General features: G+C 34.9%; 1 protein-coding gene and 1 non-coding gene across 8 annotated transcripts in view; both read left to right on the top strand.

Annotated features, from left to right (window-relative positions):
* ZZZ3 (zinc finger ZZ-type containing 3) overlaps positions 1 to 15,964 on the top strand; it is a 91,543-nt gene that overhangs the window by 1,457 nt on the left and 74,122 nt on the right. Inside the window, exons 1-2 of one of the 7 annotated variants that reach the window (XM_029948734.1) lie at positions 3,874 to 3,991; positions 5,818 to 5,940. The exons of 5 other annotated variants lie outside the window; for them this stretch is intronic. The gene's annotated coding sequence lies outside the window, so the exon portion shown is untranslated. Of the gene's footprint in view, positions 1 to 3,873; positions 3,992 to 5,817; positions 5,941 to 15,964 lie in introns of those variants that run through there. One more of the 7 variants, XM_029948733.1, reaches the window with a different exon arrangement.
* On the top strand, positions 8,816 to 9,013 carry LOC115300465. The gene has a single exon (XR_003912656.1). It is a non-coding gene; the product is annotated as a U2 spliceosomal RNA (small nuclear RNA).

The raw sequence follows: 15,964 nt of genomic DNA on the forward strand, positions 1-15,964 counted from the left end.
GATTTTGATTACTACTGTATTACAAAGTTGCCATCTTTGATGGTTAAGGATGGTTGTTTTAGGTCACATGATTAAGGTAATAATGGAATGTTTTAAGTCAAAACTTTAGTTAAAACCGAACTTCTCTTCATAAACTTTGGTATCAAAGTTTGAGTTTGGGTTTGTTTTTTTTTTCAAAGGAGTTTGACATAAAATTAATTTTTCTCCAACTTTCAGTGTCTTAATCAGAAATAAATTTACAATATAACTACTTTTCTTGAACAGTTTTGGATTTATTTAGTATTCGTAGTGGGGAGTTAATTAAAAAACTAGTGAGATAACTAGGTAACCGGCTCAAAAATTTTTTTTTAAACTACGAAAGTGTTACTTTCGTGTTACACAGTATAACGCTCCCTGTTACACTCTTGCTGAGTTGCCTTAGTCTTAAATCGCTGTAACCACTCTTAGCAGTAGTTCTATATTATTCCGTGTATTTTTTTTTTTTAAGAAAAAGGAGGAAGTGGAGTGGTGTTTTGAGATACACTGTCACATTAGCAATCAGTAGAAATTTTTCTACTCTGCTAAGTTTTTATGTAGTGATACATACCTATTGCCTCTATAAATATATTGCTTCTATAAATATATGTGTATTTTCTTTAAAATAGTTTTTTTGTTTGTTTGTTTATTTTGGGAGAGAGAAAGAGAGGTTGGGGCAAAAAGAGAGAAAGAATCCCAAGCAGGCTGCACGTTCCTAGTACCAAGATCCGACATAGGCCTTAATCTCACTGTGAGATCATGACCTGAGCTGAAATCAAGAGTTGGACTCTTACTGCACTGCACCCCAAACAGAAAATTGTTTGTATAGACTTTTTGGTGCAGTTTTATGACAATATCATGAGTGCTGGCATTATTTTCGTCCTGGGGATTTAATATGCTGGTAACTTTGCACCAGAATAAAATAGAATTTAAAGAAATAATGTCAGTTGTTGAGCTTTATATTTTTACGTTTAGTATTTAAAAAGTAACCAGCACATTTAAATAGTTCTGACCATGCAACTTAGTGAGCTCAACAGTAAAGTGGTAGATATGTCACTAATTAATACGAACAAATGTACATATACTCAGAAGTTGCAGCATATTGTCATTGTTTTTTGTATTTCCCCCACAAACCTACTAGCAGTATTTATCAGTTACATATAAGTGTTTATTCTTCTTGGACAGTGTGATTTTCTATTGTAATTGTTCAAGTAAGAAAGTTGGGGAACGAAAGTGAGTGTTAAAAGGTGTGATGTGGGAAAGAGGAAAAGGAGACATGGGAGTGTTTAGTTTGATATTGAAATGGAATTGGAGGGGTTGCACAGAAAAGAGAGGATGGTAGAAGTTTGACAGGGCCATGGTCCAAGACAAGGCAGATTCTTGATGGTTCAAGGGCAATTGAATTTACCAGAATTTGTAATCCATAATTTCAGGCATTTTTTTTTCTTTAAATTTTTAGGCTCTTTTCAATCCATCTCAAAAACTGGTTGATATCACTTGTCGTAAAAAATCAGCAATTGAGTTTGATATTTAATTGCAAATTTGTGAATTCTTTAGTTAGGTAAAGCCCTCTTGTTAAGTAACATTTGTTGTATATATTTTATTATTTTTATAAATAGGAAATTGTCAAAATGTCAATGATCTCAAAGTTCACAATTCTATAATGGCCTTTGCAAAGGTATTTACAAAGTTACGCTTGGTAATTGGGCCTAAGGTATAAGATAGTTCCATGTGCATCTGATCCTTGCAGTACTATATGTTTCCTACAGTTTTGTTTTATAAACTTTCTGGTAGTGGATTTCGGGAATACCAGCCTTTCAGAGATTAGTGCTTATCTGAAATATTGGCTAGAAATATCCTGAGAAAAATCTAAGAAGGAAGAGGAATGTATCTTAAGATTAGAGTTTGCTTGAGTAAAATAACCAAGAAATTTTATTTTCCTTTTTCTCATTTATTAACTGTCATAAAAGTGATCTGTGAGAGCTGATGAGCTTCAGTGATCAGAAGAAATTAATAACATTGATAGTATAATACTGATCTGTCCTCACTTGGATTTTTTTCTTAGGATCTGACACAATGCTAATTACCATAGACCTATAACTTTGTAAACTATAATGTGATTCCTATGTTACATATTACTATGTCAAGAATATAAATTTTATTTCTTACCTCTACTTGTCTAAGAGAGATTGATTATAGGAAATTACTTGGCCAGAAATGTCAGTGAAAATATGTTGCAGGTGCTTTTTAAGAAAATTCTATCTAATTTCATATGAAAATTCAGTTTGGATTTAACTCCAAGGAGTGTTTGCTGGAAGACTTTTTGATTTTTAAAGTAATATTTAATATATATGTGGTATACATTGTGGTGTAAATTTATGTAGTTAATACTCTGATAACTACTGTAATTATACTTTAAAAACACTGAACAGTCAATATTTCCCAGAGTCTTAAGTGTTGACTTCTAATACCATGTATAATCTTTGCTATTTTATTTAAACTTGTCCTTCTCACCTCTTTCTGTTTTTTTCTTTTCAGCTGTTCTTTCTCATTTAGGTAGATCTTTTTTGTCTTGTCAGAGACCAGTGAGTTCAGTAACTTTCCCTGAAGAGACTATCAAACTGTTCAGTCATTATAATTAGAAATTCCATAATATTTATGTTATATTTATGTAATTCAGCAAACATTTTTTCAGTGATAGTGATCTCAGCCATTTGAAACAGCAGGAATCCTGAGCCGCCAAAATAACTGTAAGCAAATACCATGAGCCTGTGGTCTTTATTCAGAAATTCCTAAGTGGAGTAAATGAGTTTTGCAGCCCCAACAGGATTGGTTATCTGATTTTTTTTTTTTTAGCCCACAGATAATAATCCACAGGATTGGCTATTGGAGTTAGGCACACAGAGAGCTGAAATGTCATTATGTTTCAAGAGAAAAGGGAGAAAAACTATTAAAAAATAGATGGAAGGAACTATTTTAGGAGAATAGAAGAATAGTGCTCTCAGGCCATTACATAGGGGCATACAGTCCTATAATCATTACCTTCTGAGGGAGTCACAGTATTGCAGAGCAGTGTAGTACATGGTATGTCACTCGATGACCTTAATCAAAATAAACTTTTATTCTATGTACTGTGTTTAAGGAAGTGAGAAATTGGTGTCTTTTTAAAAGATTATTATAAGGGTAAATAAACATTTTTAAAGCTTTGTTAATTAATGCATTTCAGTTTTCTGGAAAATTGACCTAAAGAACTCATCTGATGATACCAAATAAAAATGATGCTGTTGTGTATGACATTTCCTTTGTTTTATTTTATTGCTTTTATCTATTAATTTCCTTGTTATTTCAAGGGATTACCTCCTAAATAAGGCTGTATTACATTTAATATTTGCTATCAGTGATAACTAGTTGTCTAAAGAACTAGCACCTTTATTAATAAAGAAATCCTCGAAGCAAATAATTAGAATTAGTAAATGACCAGTTTGTATAATTAAGTTCTATGGTTTAAAGAATTTTTTTTAATGTTTATTTATTTTTGAGAAAGAAACAGTGTGAGCAGGGGAAGGGCAGAGAGACATGCACACACAGTATCAGAGGCAGGCTCCAGGTTGTCAGCACAAAGCTGGACGTGGGGGCTCAACTCAGAAACTGTGAGATCATGACCTGAGCTAAAGTTGGACGCCTAGCCGACTGAGGCACCCAGACACCCCTATAGTGTTTTTTTTTTTTTTTAATGTTTGTGTAATTATTTTGAGAGAGTGTCGGTAAGGGCAGAGAGAGAAGGAGACAGAATCCCAAGCAGGGTCCATGCTGTCAGCACAGAGTCTGATGCAGGGCTCAGTCTCACAAACTGTGAGATCATGACCTGAGCCAAAATCAAGAGCTGGACGCTTGACCAACTGAGCCAACCAGGTGCCCTTTTAGTTTTGAACGGTGATACTGAGTCTCCATCCTTAGCCCTGATGAGTTTCCCAAGGTGAGAACGGTTTCATTTTGTAGTGAATTTTCTTTGTTGCTTTGCTTGCCTTTTTAGTCTCTTCTAATATATGAATTTAAACTGTATGTTCTCTTCATTGGTAGAATAATGGTAGATAGTATTTGATTTAGGTATAAAGTGTGTTATGCGGTGTGTTTCAATGACTTTAATGACTGGCTTGAGGATTTTAAATGTGAGATATTAATAATCATACTAAAATCTTGATATGTTTCTTGCATTATTTTAAAAATACATCTTTTATATACTTGTGAATAAAACATTTAATGCCATGTTATGCTTTCTAACCTAATGTTGGGTAACATTTTTCCATTCTCACAATGAGTCTTCATAACCATAATTCTAAATGGTTGTATGATGTCCCATGTGTTGATGTATCATTCCCCTATCCTAACTTTTTGCATATATAAATAACTGTGAAGAACATTTATACATAAGATATTTTCCTGTATAGAGCATTATTTCCTAGTATATTGCCAACATCAGAAGTTATTTTTAGGTGTTTATTTAAAGGCTTTTAAAACCTATTCGTCACACTATTTATCAAAAGGATCAATATATTTTCATGTTGAACTGGCAATTACTCTATATTTCTACATCAAGTATTATTTATAAAATTTAGGAGGGTATAAGTTATACCACCTTTTTTTTCATAGATTACTACTAAGAACAAACATTATGCTTAACAGATGTATTTTGTGTGTGAATTAAGATAAACAGAATTTCAAAATTAATGTAAGTAATCAAATCTTTTGACATAAGTTTGTTTACTTTTGAACTTCTGAAATTGCTTCTCTGGAAATGTAATAAATAAACAATACTGATTTAATACTGTCTCTTTTAGTTTTTCTAAGTTAGATTTAAATAAATTAACTTTTTATCTCATCTGGTATTGGTGTGAAGTGAGAATATAAATGTTTTCCTCCAAATTGGTAATTGTCTCAACTCTATTAAATAATTTTTATTTTCTCATTGTTTTGTGTTTCATTTTTACATTTTAAAATGTTTTTTTATTTTATTTATTTTTACCCCAAACTTAAAAAAATGTTAGTATTAGTTTTTAGATAATTCTCATGACACATCTATCTTTTGACCTGGTGTCTTTTTATTGTGATATTTGTTTTTGTATTGATTTTTAAGAGCACTCTACAAATTGAGGATAATAAAGCTTATTCTGTACAAAACAGTGTTTTTTAACTCCTTTTCTTGTCAGCCAAAATTTAAAATTCTTTTCCCATACCACAGAATTAAGTAGGATTAAATGAAGCAATTTCTCCTTTCTTGAATGGACAAAATATGAAACTACTTAAGAGTACAGTATTAGATGCTATAAAGAAAAAACTACTTTGGTAACTTTTTGTGGAATTAGATAATTAAACTGCTAAGGGCAGCAATTTAGGATGCGTGCTTAAGGTGTTTCCTTTATTTGACATCATTACTAGCTTCTAATCTGTTTAATGAAAAAGTCCTAATTGGCAGATCTAGAAATTAAGTTACAGAATCACAATACCTTTCCTCTTCAGTTGTTAAGAAGAGCAGTGTGGCACATTTACTGACACTTAATAATGAATAATCTAAGAAATTCCAGGTGAGCATTAATGAGGGCATCTATTCTAAGGAGAACATTTTTAATATCTAAAGTTCTTACTGTTATGAAGGTGTGGTTTTTTTCTTTACAAAATAATTATTCAAGATCTTGAAATAATTTTTTAAGGAAGGGAGATATTTTTACCTATTTAGACTATAAAACTGTAAAGGTTCCAAAGCTTTTTTATTAAGTAATGACTAACATTTTCTATTGTTTACAGATTGGTGTGATTACATTAATTCTAGGAAGAAAAGCCAGATTAACTTTGTGAGTGTGAAATCATAATAAATATATGAAAAAAATGTGTGTCCTGTGCTGGGGGATCACATAAAGAGAATTGCAGGTGAATGATGGGATGAAATTTCTTTCTACTTTGGACTGGGATGAGATTTTAAAGGGATTGAAACATAATTTATACCTTTTATTACTATCAGAAAGAATTCTGCTTATTTCATAAGGCATGAGTTGATTTTACAAAATGGCACTGAAGTAAGTCATCCAGGAAATAGCAGTTGCTAATTGTATTTTGGCATGCACTTACACTCTTCCTACTAGTTTTTTAATATTTTCAAATTGTTCAGAAGCTTAAGGATAAACCAACCTATCCTGCAGTTCACATACACTTCCCCATTAGGAAGCAGATTTATTGTTTCATAAATAAGGTGGAACAATGCTTTTTTTAGCTTGACAGTATTATAGAGGGAGGTGCCAAGATTTTTTTCTTCTGAGAAAGATGTATTTGTGAGATTTATCTAACTGATGGCCCTTAAGGAACTTTATAATACTTTTCTATCTTAACTGTAGTCACTCCAAACTTGGATCATTCTTAAAGTATATTTTTTTATTTATTTAAATAATCTCTACACCCAACCTGGGTTGGAACTCACACCCTGAGATCATGAGTCGAATGCTGCTCTGACTGAGCCAGCCAAGTGCCCCTATAATTTTTAATCTCAACTGGCTCCACTAAAAAGAAATTTTTAATGTTTGTTTTTGCAGTAATATTTCATTTTCTGAGGGAGAAATGTTCTTTATTGTTTGTTTTTGAACTTTAATTTTGTTTATCAACATCATTGCATTTTTATTCTGCTTTAGAAATCATGGAACTCAATGTAATTTATACCTGGAGATCTCAGCTCTTTGACTTAGACATGTTCCTCATTGCATTCATGATTTTAAGAACTCTTAGGGGTGCCTCGGTGGCTCAGTTGGTTGAGTGCCTGACTTCGTCTCAGGTCATGATCTTTTGGTTTGAGTTCAATCCCTATGTTGGGTTCTGTGCTGACAGCTTAGAGCCTGGAGCCTGCTTTGGATTCTGTGTCTCCCTCTCTCTCTGTTCCTCCCCTGCTCACACTTTGTTTCTCCCTCTCTCTCTTTCAAAAATAAATAAAGATTAAAAAAAAAAAACTCTTAGAAGAGGACATCAAAGAAAAGCCTTGCTTTCTTGTTTTCAGATAAACTGGTAGACCCTTTGTGTGTTTTAGTGTAATTTTGTCAAGGAGGATACTTTTGATTTCTGTCACTGATTGACCTGCAATAGTACTTCAGTTCCTCCCCACCCCCCTTAATAATTTTGTTTTGAACATTTTGGTACAGCATTCCTGACCAGCTAATGGCTTTTTGGGCTTTTATCCTATGACTTGGCAGCTTTCATTTCATTCTTTGAATTCCTTTCAAGCAGTGATTCCTATCCTAATATTTATGACAGACACCCTGTGGTATCCTCTTTTATTTTAAAGAATATTGTGAGGGTCCCTCTCCCCAAGAAAAATGTCCCAATTTGTTTAAGCCATTTTACTTTTAAGATACTTATTTTATATCTATGAACAGTGTAACATTTTGGTGTATATATTATAAAATCAAGTTATAGGCTATTAAAAAATTGAGAACCAGCTAAAAGCCTATAACCTCTTTCAGGCAACCTTCAAATATAAGTGCAACTTTCTTACCACAAATTCTTCCTTTCCATTTTCTTTTCTAGCCCTTCCATTTCACTTTTTTAACTTGAAAGAAAGGCATAATGAAAGATGTATTATTGTGTTTCTCCACTTAATTTTTCTTTCATATAAGTTCCACAGTTAGCCTGGAAGATACACTTAATTTTCTTTATAAACTAATTTTGTTCATGGTCTGCCACTAATAGCTAAGGACCAGAATATTATACATGGCCTGTAACTGTTTAAAATTAAGTATTTTGTTCAAGAATAATTTAATAGTAGCATGCATCTACATTTTGGACTGTAGTGATCTTTTATTTGCTGAGCTTTTGTAGAAATTAAATGTTACACAGTTTTAGACTAATTTCTAAAGTTTTCTTTTTGCCTAGAGATTTTAAACATCTAAACTTCAGGGGAACATCATGATATAGGAGGACATCTCTTGAAGAGTGAAGGAGAGAGTAATAGGCTTTTTTTTTTTTTTTAAACTGTTACAGAGTTACCACTAAATCTGAATAAATGCTGGTTTTTTTTAAGTTTATTTATTTTGAGAGAGAGAATTCCAAGCAGGCTCCACACCTGCAGTGCAGAGCCCCATGCAGGGGCTCAAATCAACAAACTGACTTGACCTGAGCTGAAGGCCAACACTTTAAGCCACCCAAGCGCCTTGAATAAATGCTGTTCTTACTTGGCGAACGAGTCAGGACACTTTCAGGTTTACTTAAGCCTCATAGTGAGGTAGATACTTTTCTTCTGGTAGTTACCAAAATTTCACCAAGGAAATTCTGATTTATTTGTAATGATAAGGCAGTGGTTCTCAGACTTTAGCATGCATCATAATCACTGGTAAGGTTTGTTTGTCTTAAATAATAGATGGCTGTGCCCTACTGCTAGAGTTTCAGATTTATCAGGAGACCACACTTGGAGGACACCCGCTTATAAACAATAAACTTTACACACCCCACCACTGATTCTGATGTACATTGTAGCTGAGAACTTTGAGGCAGTGTTTCTAAAAATGGGAATAGCAGGATAGCATTGTATGGGAATTGTTACAAATGCATTTTCTCCTGGACTCTGGATTGTAATCCAGAAATCTGTGTTTTAAACTAGCCCTTCAGGTGATTCTGATGTGTGCTAAATTTTCAGAACCCTTCGTGTAATTCAAAAGTACCCTTTCTGGGCACTTGAACTTGTTAGAAATGCAAATTTCAGGCCCTACCCAAATCTGAATACAGTCTCATTTTCATGAGGGTCCCAGGCTTTTAAAATGCATGTTGAATCGCTTCTGGCCTTTTGGCTAAGATCAAGTGTAGTATCTCTGTTCTTATCAGTTTAAAATGCATATTGAAGATTGTGTAGGGTTGCTCTAGATGATTATTATAAAAGTAGGGGTGTTTGGCTGCCTCAGTTGGTGGATCCTGTGACTCGATCTTAAAGTTGTAGGTTTGAGCCTATCTTGAGAGTAGAGTTTACTTAGAGTTAAAAAACAATCAACTTATAAAAGAAATACATGTTGGGGCACCTGGCTGGCTCCGTAGGTAGATCTTGAGGTGGTAAGTTCAAAGCCCACTTTGGATGTAGAGCTTTAAACAACAACAAAAACCAAAAAAATAATACAGACTAAGAGTTACTGAACATTTGCTGTGTACCAGATGCATATAAATATTGTATTCACTAACAGTCTTCTCAGCAACCCAGTAAGGCTGGTTATTGTTCTTAATGGGATAGAAACTTAAACATTCAAACTCTGCTTTTGGAGTGAGGTGTTATAGGACCATTTATGTTGGTTTATATTTGTCTTTCCTGTTTCAGCACCATAGTGTATGTTGTATTCTAATTTTTTTTTTTGTATTCTGTTTTACAATGACCTGAATTTTCTTCAAGGTCTTATATTCTAGGACTGTTTTTGCTAGAATACTGTGTTTTACATATAAAAACAGAACTGGAAGTAGATAAGATTTAAATACTTTGGTCTTTAAAAATACAGTCTCTTAAGTTTAGTTATTAGGTGCTACTTATCCAAAGTGTTCTCTTACACATTTTGTCCTTACCTGTAATTTTAATGAGACAGCCCTTAGTGGATAGGGTTTCAGATGAAGTTTTGCACAGTAGTAAGTGTCCTGTATTCAAGGACTATATTTGTTTTTTAAAGAGGACCACAATGTTGTTCACTACCTTGAGTCTCCATTGAGCTAAAATGCTTTTAGGTTCAATTTCAAGTAGAAGAACCCATGAAGATTTGCAGAGTAGGAGATCTAAATGCTGGTGTTAATTTCAAGATAGTATAAGAAAGGAACCTTCTGGTCTCTTTATTAATTACAGGATTTTTTGTTTTTTGGAGAGAGGATTTCTGAGTTATATTCTTCTAAATGTATAATTAAGTGATTTTTTTTTTTAGTATATTTACAGTGGTTTGCAACCAACTCCATTGTCCTGTTTCAGAACATTTTCATCAGTCCAAAAAGATTTCTTTTGCCTAGTTTTAAGTCATTCTAACCGTCAGCCTATAATAGATTAAAAAAAAGTCAGCTGGTATATTTTAGAAGTGTAGTGCCAAACTACAGTGTAGAAGTAAAATCCTATTTCTAAATCTAAGTGCATAAGCCTTTTTTTACTTAACTTTTAAGAAACTGAAAAAAGTACTATATTAAATCAGTTATTCTAGTGAAAAGATTAAATCTCCCTTCACACACCCTTCCCAGGTAAAATGGTTGGTGTACTTGTTTTCTTTTTCCTGTAATACTTTTCTTGTGTATTTGTGTGGCTTGCTTCCTTACTTCTCAGGGTCAAATGCCACCTGGTGTAGAGGTGTTTTTTTTTTTTTTTTTTTTTTTAAGAGGGAGTTTCCTTCCAAGCGGTATCATTTACATAGACTTCTGTGTGAATGGTACTCACTGATGTTACCTTTATTATGCCATATAAAATAGCCCCCCCTTCCTACATTTCCCTTGGTTTTATTTTTCTTCACAATGATTATCAATACTGATATTTGTTGTCTCTTCTCATTAAATTATAAGATCCATGAAGATTGAAATTGTTTTATTCACTGGTTTAGTTCTCAGTCTGGAATGATAGTGGATCCATTCATAGTGGAAGCTTAGTGACTGCTGAATGAATGAAATTAAAATATGAAATACTTGCAGTGGTGTTGGGTACTAGGAAAATGATCTTTGAAAAAAAAGAAACTTGAAATTTTATTAATACTGCTGCTTAATTCTTTATGCATTTAATGTACTGATTTTATTTTATTTTTTAGCACTTTATATGCCTTATGGAGTAATACAAAATTTCAACAAGCAGGACTTTTTTGAATACTTAAAACTCTTTTAAAATTAAGAAATAAAATTTGTAAATATAGTGAGTCACAGGTTCTCTTTAACATTCCAGTCCTGCTTATTAACCAACTGCACTTACACCTTTAAACATCAGTTACTGTTTTAAATTTAGAATCCTAAATCTGTCAGATTCTATAGGTCTAAAATTCTCTTGAACATGACAAGAATGTAAAAAAATATATATGGCATAGTTTTAAACCCTAACATACATACTGACATTGTGGGTTTGTCATATTTAATTTAGTAATTTAGTTCTAGTTCATTTTGGAGGTTGGTAGTCACTTAAGGAACCAGTTTTTTGTCTCAAGCAAGTTGAAATTTCTGTTACACAGGTTATGACCACAGATCAGTTACCATCTCTTAACATATGACTATCAAACTAATCAGTTACCATCTGATTATCAGCCTGACTTTGGCCTTGGGAGCTGCCTTTGTCCCGGTGGGGTTTTTTTTTTTTTTTAATTTTTAAATGTTTTATTTATTTTTGATACAGAGAGAGACAGAGCATGAGAGGGGGAGGGGCAGAGAGAGAAGGAGACACAGAACCAGAAGCAGGCTCCAGGCTCTGAGCTAGTTGTCAGCACAGAGCCTGACATGGGGCTCGAACCCACGAATGTGAGATCTGACTTGAGCCAAAGTCGGAGGCTTAACCCACTGAGCCACTCAGGCGCCCCCCGGTGGTTTTTCTTAAGCCACAGAGAGGCACATTGAATCTTTTAACGCTCATCCCTATGATAACTAAAACTCCAACCAGACCTTGCCCTTTTGGTTTCTTCTGAATTCATGTTTAAGACCTTTTGTAACTATCTTGTAACTGCTTTTTAACTCCATTGCCTGAGCAAGTTCTGTAAACTCCACCCAAGTTGCTTTATCACTTGATTGGATTCTTAGAATCCTTTTCTACCTGTCTGGTTAATGCTGCACAGATTTTAGATCATCTAAGTGACACAGAGGAACTGAGAAGTATTGATAACTTTTGTAAATTTGGAGTGGTACCGTGCATGCATGGCTGGCTCAGGTAGAGCAGGAGACTCTAGATCTCAAGAGTTGTGAGTTCAAACCCCATGTTGGGTTTAGAGCCTACTTAAAAATATTAACTTGTGGTGACTCAAAGTATGTCACAAGGCCAGAAACAAATATAAAATCTTATTTTTAAATAAGGAAATAGTGGTGTTTGAAATCATTTTCCATCCTTGAAGGTAAGGTAGAAAGGTACAGGCTAGCTTATCAGCATTAAGAACATTACATTAAGAGGTTTAAATAACCTTTTTTTAAGCTTATTTATTTATTTAGAGAGAGAGATAGTGAGTGCACTAGTAGGGGAAGGACAGAGAGAAAATCCTAAGTAGGCTCCCTGCTCTCAGCATGGAGCCCAACAGAGGCTCATTCTTACAAACTGGGAGATTGTGACCTGAGCCGAAATCAAGAATCTGTTGTTTAACAGACTGAGTCACCCAGATTCCCCTAAAATAACCTTTCCTAAAAAATGTGAAGGGGTGCCTGGCTCAGTTAAGTGGCTGACTCTTGGTCTCCCTGGTCTCTGCTCAGGTCATCATCTTGTGGTTCTTGAGTTCGAGCCCCCTGTCAGGCTTTGTGCTGCAGTGTGGAGCCTGCTTCGGAATACCTTCCTCCCCTGCTTGTGTGTGGACACTCTCTCTTGCAAAATAAACTTAAAAACAATGTTAAAAAGGGGCGGGGGGTGGTGCCAGGTTGCCTTAGTCGGAGCTTCTGACTCTTAATCTTGGGGCTGTGTGTTGAAACCCTATATTGGGTATGAAGATTACTAAAAAAAAAAAAAAATTTTGAAAAAGTGTTCTTGTTGTTTTTAATATTTTTATTAATGCTCTGGATAAATATGCAGTTGTGTTTATAAAATTTCAGAACAACTCGCTGCAAGGGTAAGTATAATAACATGGACTTCAGATAGACAATTCTATGAGCAGAATTCTGTTCGCAATTCACGAATTTTAAAACACAGTACTAAGAGAATAAAGAAAATTGCACTGCTTGTTTAAGGAGCCTCTAATCAAGTAGGGAATATAGACATACCAAACTAAACATTATAAAATCTGTGGTAGAAGAATTAAGTCTTAGGGGAGCAAAAGAGCAGTTAATTCTGATGGAAGTTGAATTGGCTTTGATGCAGAAGGATTTTTCATTGAAGATGGGAGGAAATCTTTTTTTTTTTAATTGGAGCACTGAAAAAAATCAGAACCAGCTGGATTTATTAAGACAGGTATATTGTGAGCAGATAACAAATAGATTGTAATCTCAGACTAGTTAGACTGGGAGTTGTTCAAGAAGGATGATGATGGCCTGAACTGGAGCAGTAACAATAGGACAGAAAGAGAAGTAGACTGTTCTTTTCAAGATATTTTAGAAGAATAAGTATTTTGTTGATTGTATATTGGTGTGAAAAGGAAAGAGTTAAGATGCCTTAAAAATTCTTTAGCTTGGGTGATTAGGTATTTTTCATTGAGATTGTTGACATAGGGAAGAGCTAATATTTTGGGGGCTGGAAGAAAATGACTAGGGATTTGTATTTGTTGAATAAAAGTAGAGTCTAGAGATTGAGAACTCAGACTATGGCATACTGAAGGTTATGAAGGAGTTTGGGGCTAGAGATCTAAAACTTCATATTTAGAATAATCTGAGTTATAATAATGGTTTTACCTGGGAAGAGGATAAGAAAGGGACATGCACATTTTGGCGGGTGCAGAGAGCAGTCACAATGCCTGAGAAAATGGAAGGGAGGAGACTTGGAAAATTGATCTCAGCGGTTGGAGGAAAACTAGAAGGAAATGGGGATCAAACAATTGTTTTCAAAAATTTGAAGATGGAAGTTTCAAAGTGAGGAGGGAATTGATGACTTAGTTAAAAGATTCCGAGGGATGGGTTTCTTGCTTATACTTAACTTTTAAAAGCCTTTTTGTTGAAGCATTACACATACACATGTTCAAATGTAAAACATTATCTTACTAAGTGCATAGCCCAGTGAGTTTTCAGAAAGTTGAACACTCCCCAAGTAACCAGCAACTGGAGCAAGAAAGAGAACATTAGCAGTACCTTCTAGTCACTTTCTACTTCCCCATCCCATGGGTAGTTTGAACTTTATGTAAATTACATCAAGTATTAATTTTTGAAAGATTTTAAACCTAAATATTTGTATTTCTGTGTAGAATTACAGAATCATAAAATTTTTGTCTTCACTTCTCGGGGAAAGATCATGTTTTGTTTGTGTGATTAGTTTAATATGTGAGTGTGTACTGACTTTTTCATTGATTTGTAGAAATTTCTAGGGGCACCTGGGTGGCTCAGTTGGTTGAGGATCTGATTTTGGCTCAGGTTATGACCATATGGTTCCTGAGTTCGAGCCCCACATTGGGCTCGCTGCTGTCAGCACAGAGCCTGTTTTGGGTACTCTGCCCTGCCCCTTCCCTGCTTGTGCTCTCTCTCTCTCAAAAATAAACGTAAGAAAAAAATGTCCATAGCTCTGTATGGTGAAATTAAAAAAAAATTTTTTTTAATGTTTTATTTATTTTTTGAGAGAGAGAGAGAGCGAGCGAGCGAGCAGGGGAGGGTGAGAGAGAAGGAGATATAGAATCTGAAGCAGGCTCCAGGCACTGAGCTGTCAGCACAGAGCCTGACACGGGGCTCTAACCCATAAACCATGAGATCATGACCTGAGCTAAAGTCAGTCACTTAACCAACTGAGCCACCCAGGCGCCCCAAAGTCACGTTAAAATAAATTTAGAAGTTTTGGGATGCCTGGGTGGCTCAGTTGGTTGGGCGTCTGACGCTTATTTCAGCTCATGTCATGATCTCATGGTCTGTGGGGTCAGTCTTGAGTTGGGCCCCACACTGGCAGCGCAGAACCTACTTGGGATTCTCTGTCTCTGTCTCTCTCTTTTTGCCATTCCCCTCCTTGCACTCTCTTTTATTATCTCTCTCAAAATAAATAAGCACTTACAAAAAGCATAAGGAAATATTTATAAAATAGATTTACAAGTTTTCTTAAATACAGCTTTGTCTTAAAAGCAACTTGATGGTCTCCCATCAAAGGGCCTAGAGAAATTTGTATCCTGTGACCTAATAAGTCTGTTGTGAAGAATTAGAGATGCAGACATACAGTGTTCATCAGAGGGTTATTTGTAATGAGTAGTAAAATATCAGAAATAGCCTAATGTCCTAAGAGAATGGATATAGTTAAATTAGGGATTACCTAAGTGTTTGTATAGAGATTAAAAGTTTTAGGACTTTAACCATGTGGCCTGTTAAGGGGAGTGGGGCAGGGGAAGGAAGCAGGATACAAAAGTAATGTGGGGTGGCTGGGTGGCTCAGTTAGTTGAGTGGCTCAGGTCATGATCTTGAGGTTCCTGAGTTCGAGCCCATATTAAATTGCTGTTATTTAGCTATTTTTGATGTAGAAAACTGATACTTTCTTATGGTTCAACCTAGTATATAGGTAAGATGGTGATAAGTGCTATGGAAAAAGCTGAAAATAGAGTGACAGGGATAGAGATTGTGGTTGTGTGGAGGGAGGGAATATCTTACGTAGGTGGTTAGGGAAGCCTGATGTGATACTTGAGCAGAAGACTGAAAGAAGTGAGGGAAGTCACCAGGAATGTATTCTACACAGATGGAATAGTAAATTGACCCCAAGTGTAGTACTTGAAGTGCTGTCTAGTGTTTCCAAGTCAGTAAGGTTGTGAGGTGTTAGATAAGCTTTATTCACAAATGAGGTATACTACAGTTGGCAGAGTTTGATGTTAATTAATAATACGTATTAAATAAGGTGCATGTTTACTTAGTTAAGTAGGCTTCACATCCAGCAAGGAGTCCAGTGTGGAGCTTGAACTCATGACTCTTGAGATCAAGGCCTGAGCTGAGATCGAGAGTTGGATGCTTAACCAACTGAGCCACCCAGGCACTCCAGATAAGCTTTTTTTTCCCTTTAATTTTTATTTTCAAGAGAGAGAGAGGGAGAGGGAGAGAAACAGTAACAGAGAGGAAGACAAGGAATCTGAAGCAGATTCCAGGGTCTGAGCTGTCAGCACGGAGACTGATGTGGTGCTTTAACTCACGAACTGCA

The sequence above is a fragment of the Suricata suricatta genome, chromosome 8 (genome assembly GCF_006229205.1).
Source record: "Suricata suricatta isolate VVHF042 chromosome 8, meerkat_22Aug2017_6uvM2_HiC, whole genome shotgun sequence".
NCBI classification, from domain to species: domain Eukaryota; kingdom Metazoa; phylum Chordata; class Mammalia; order Carnivora; family Herpestidae; genus Suricata; species Suricata suricatta.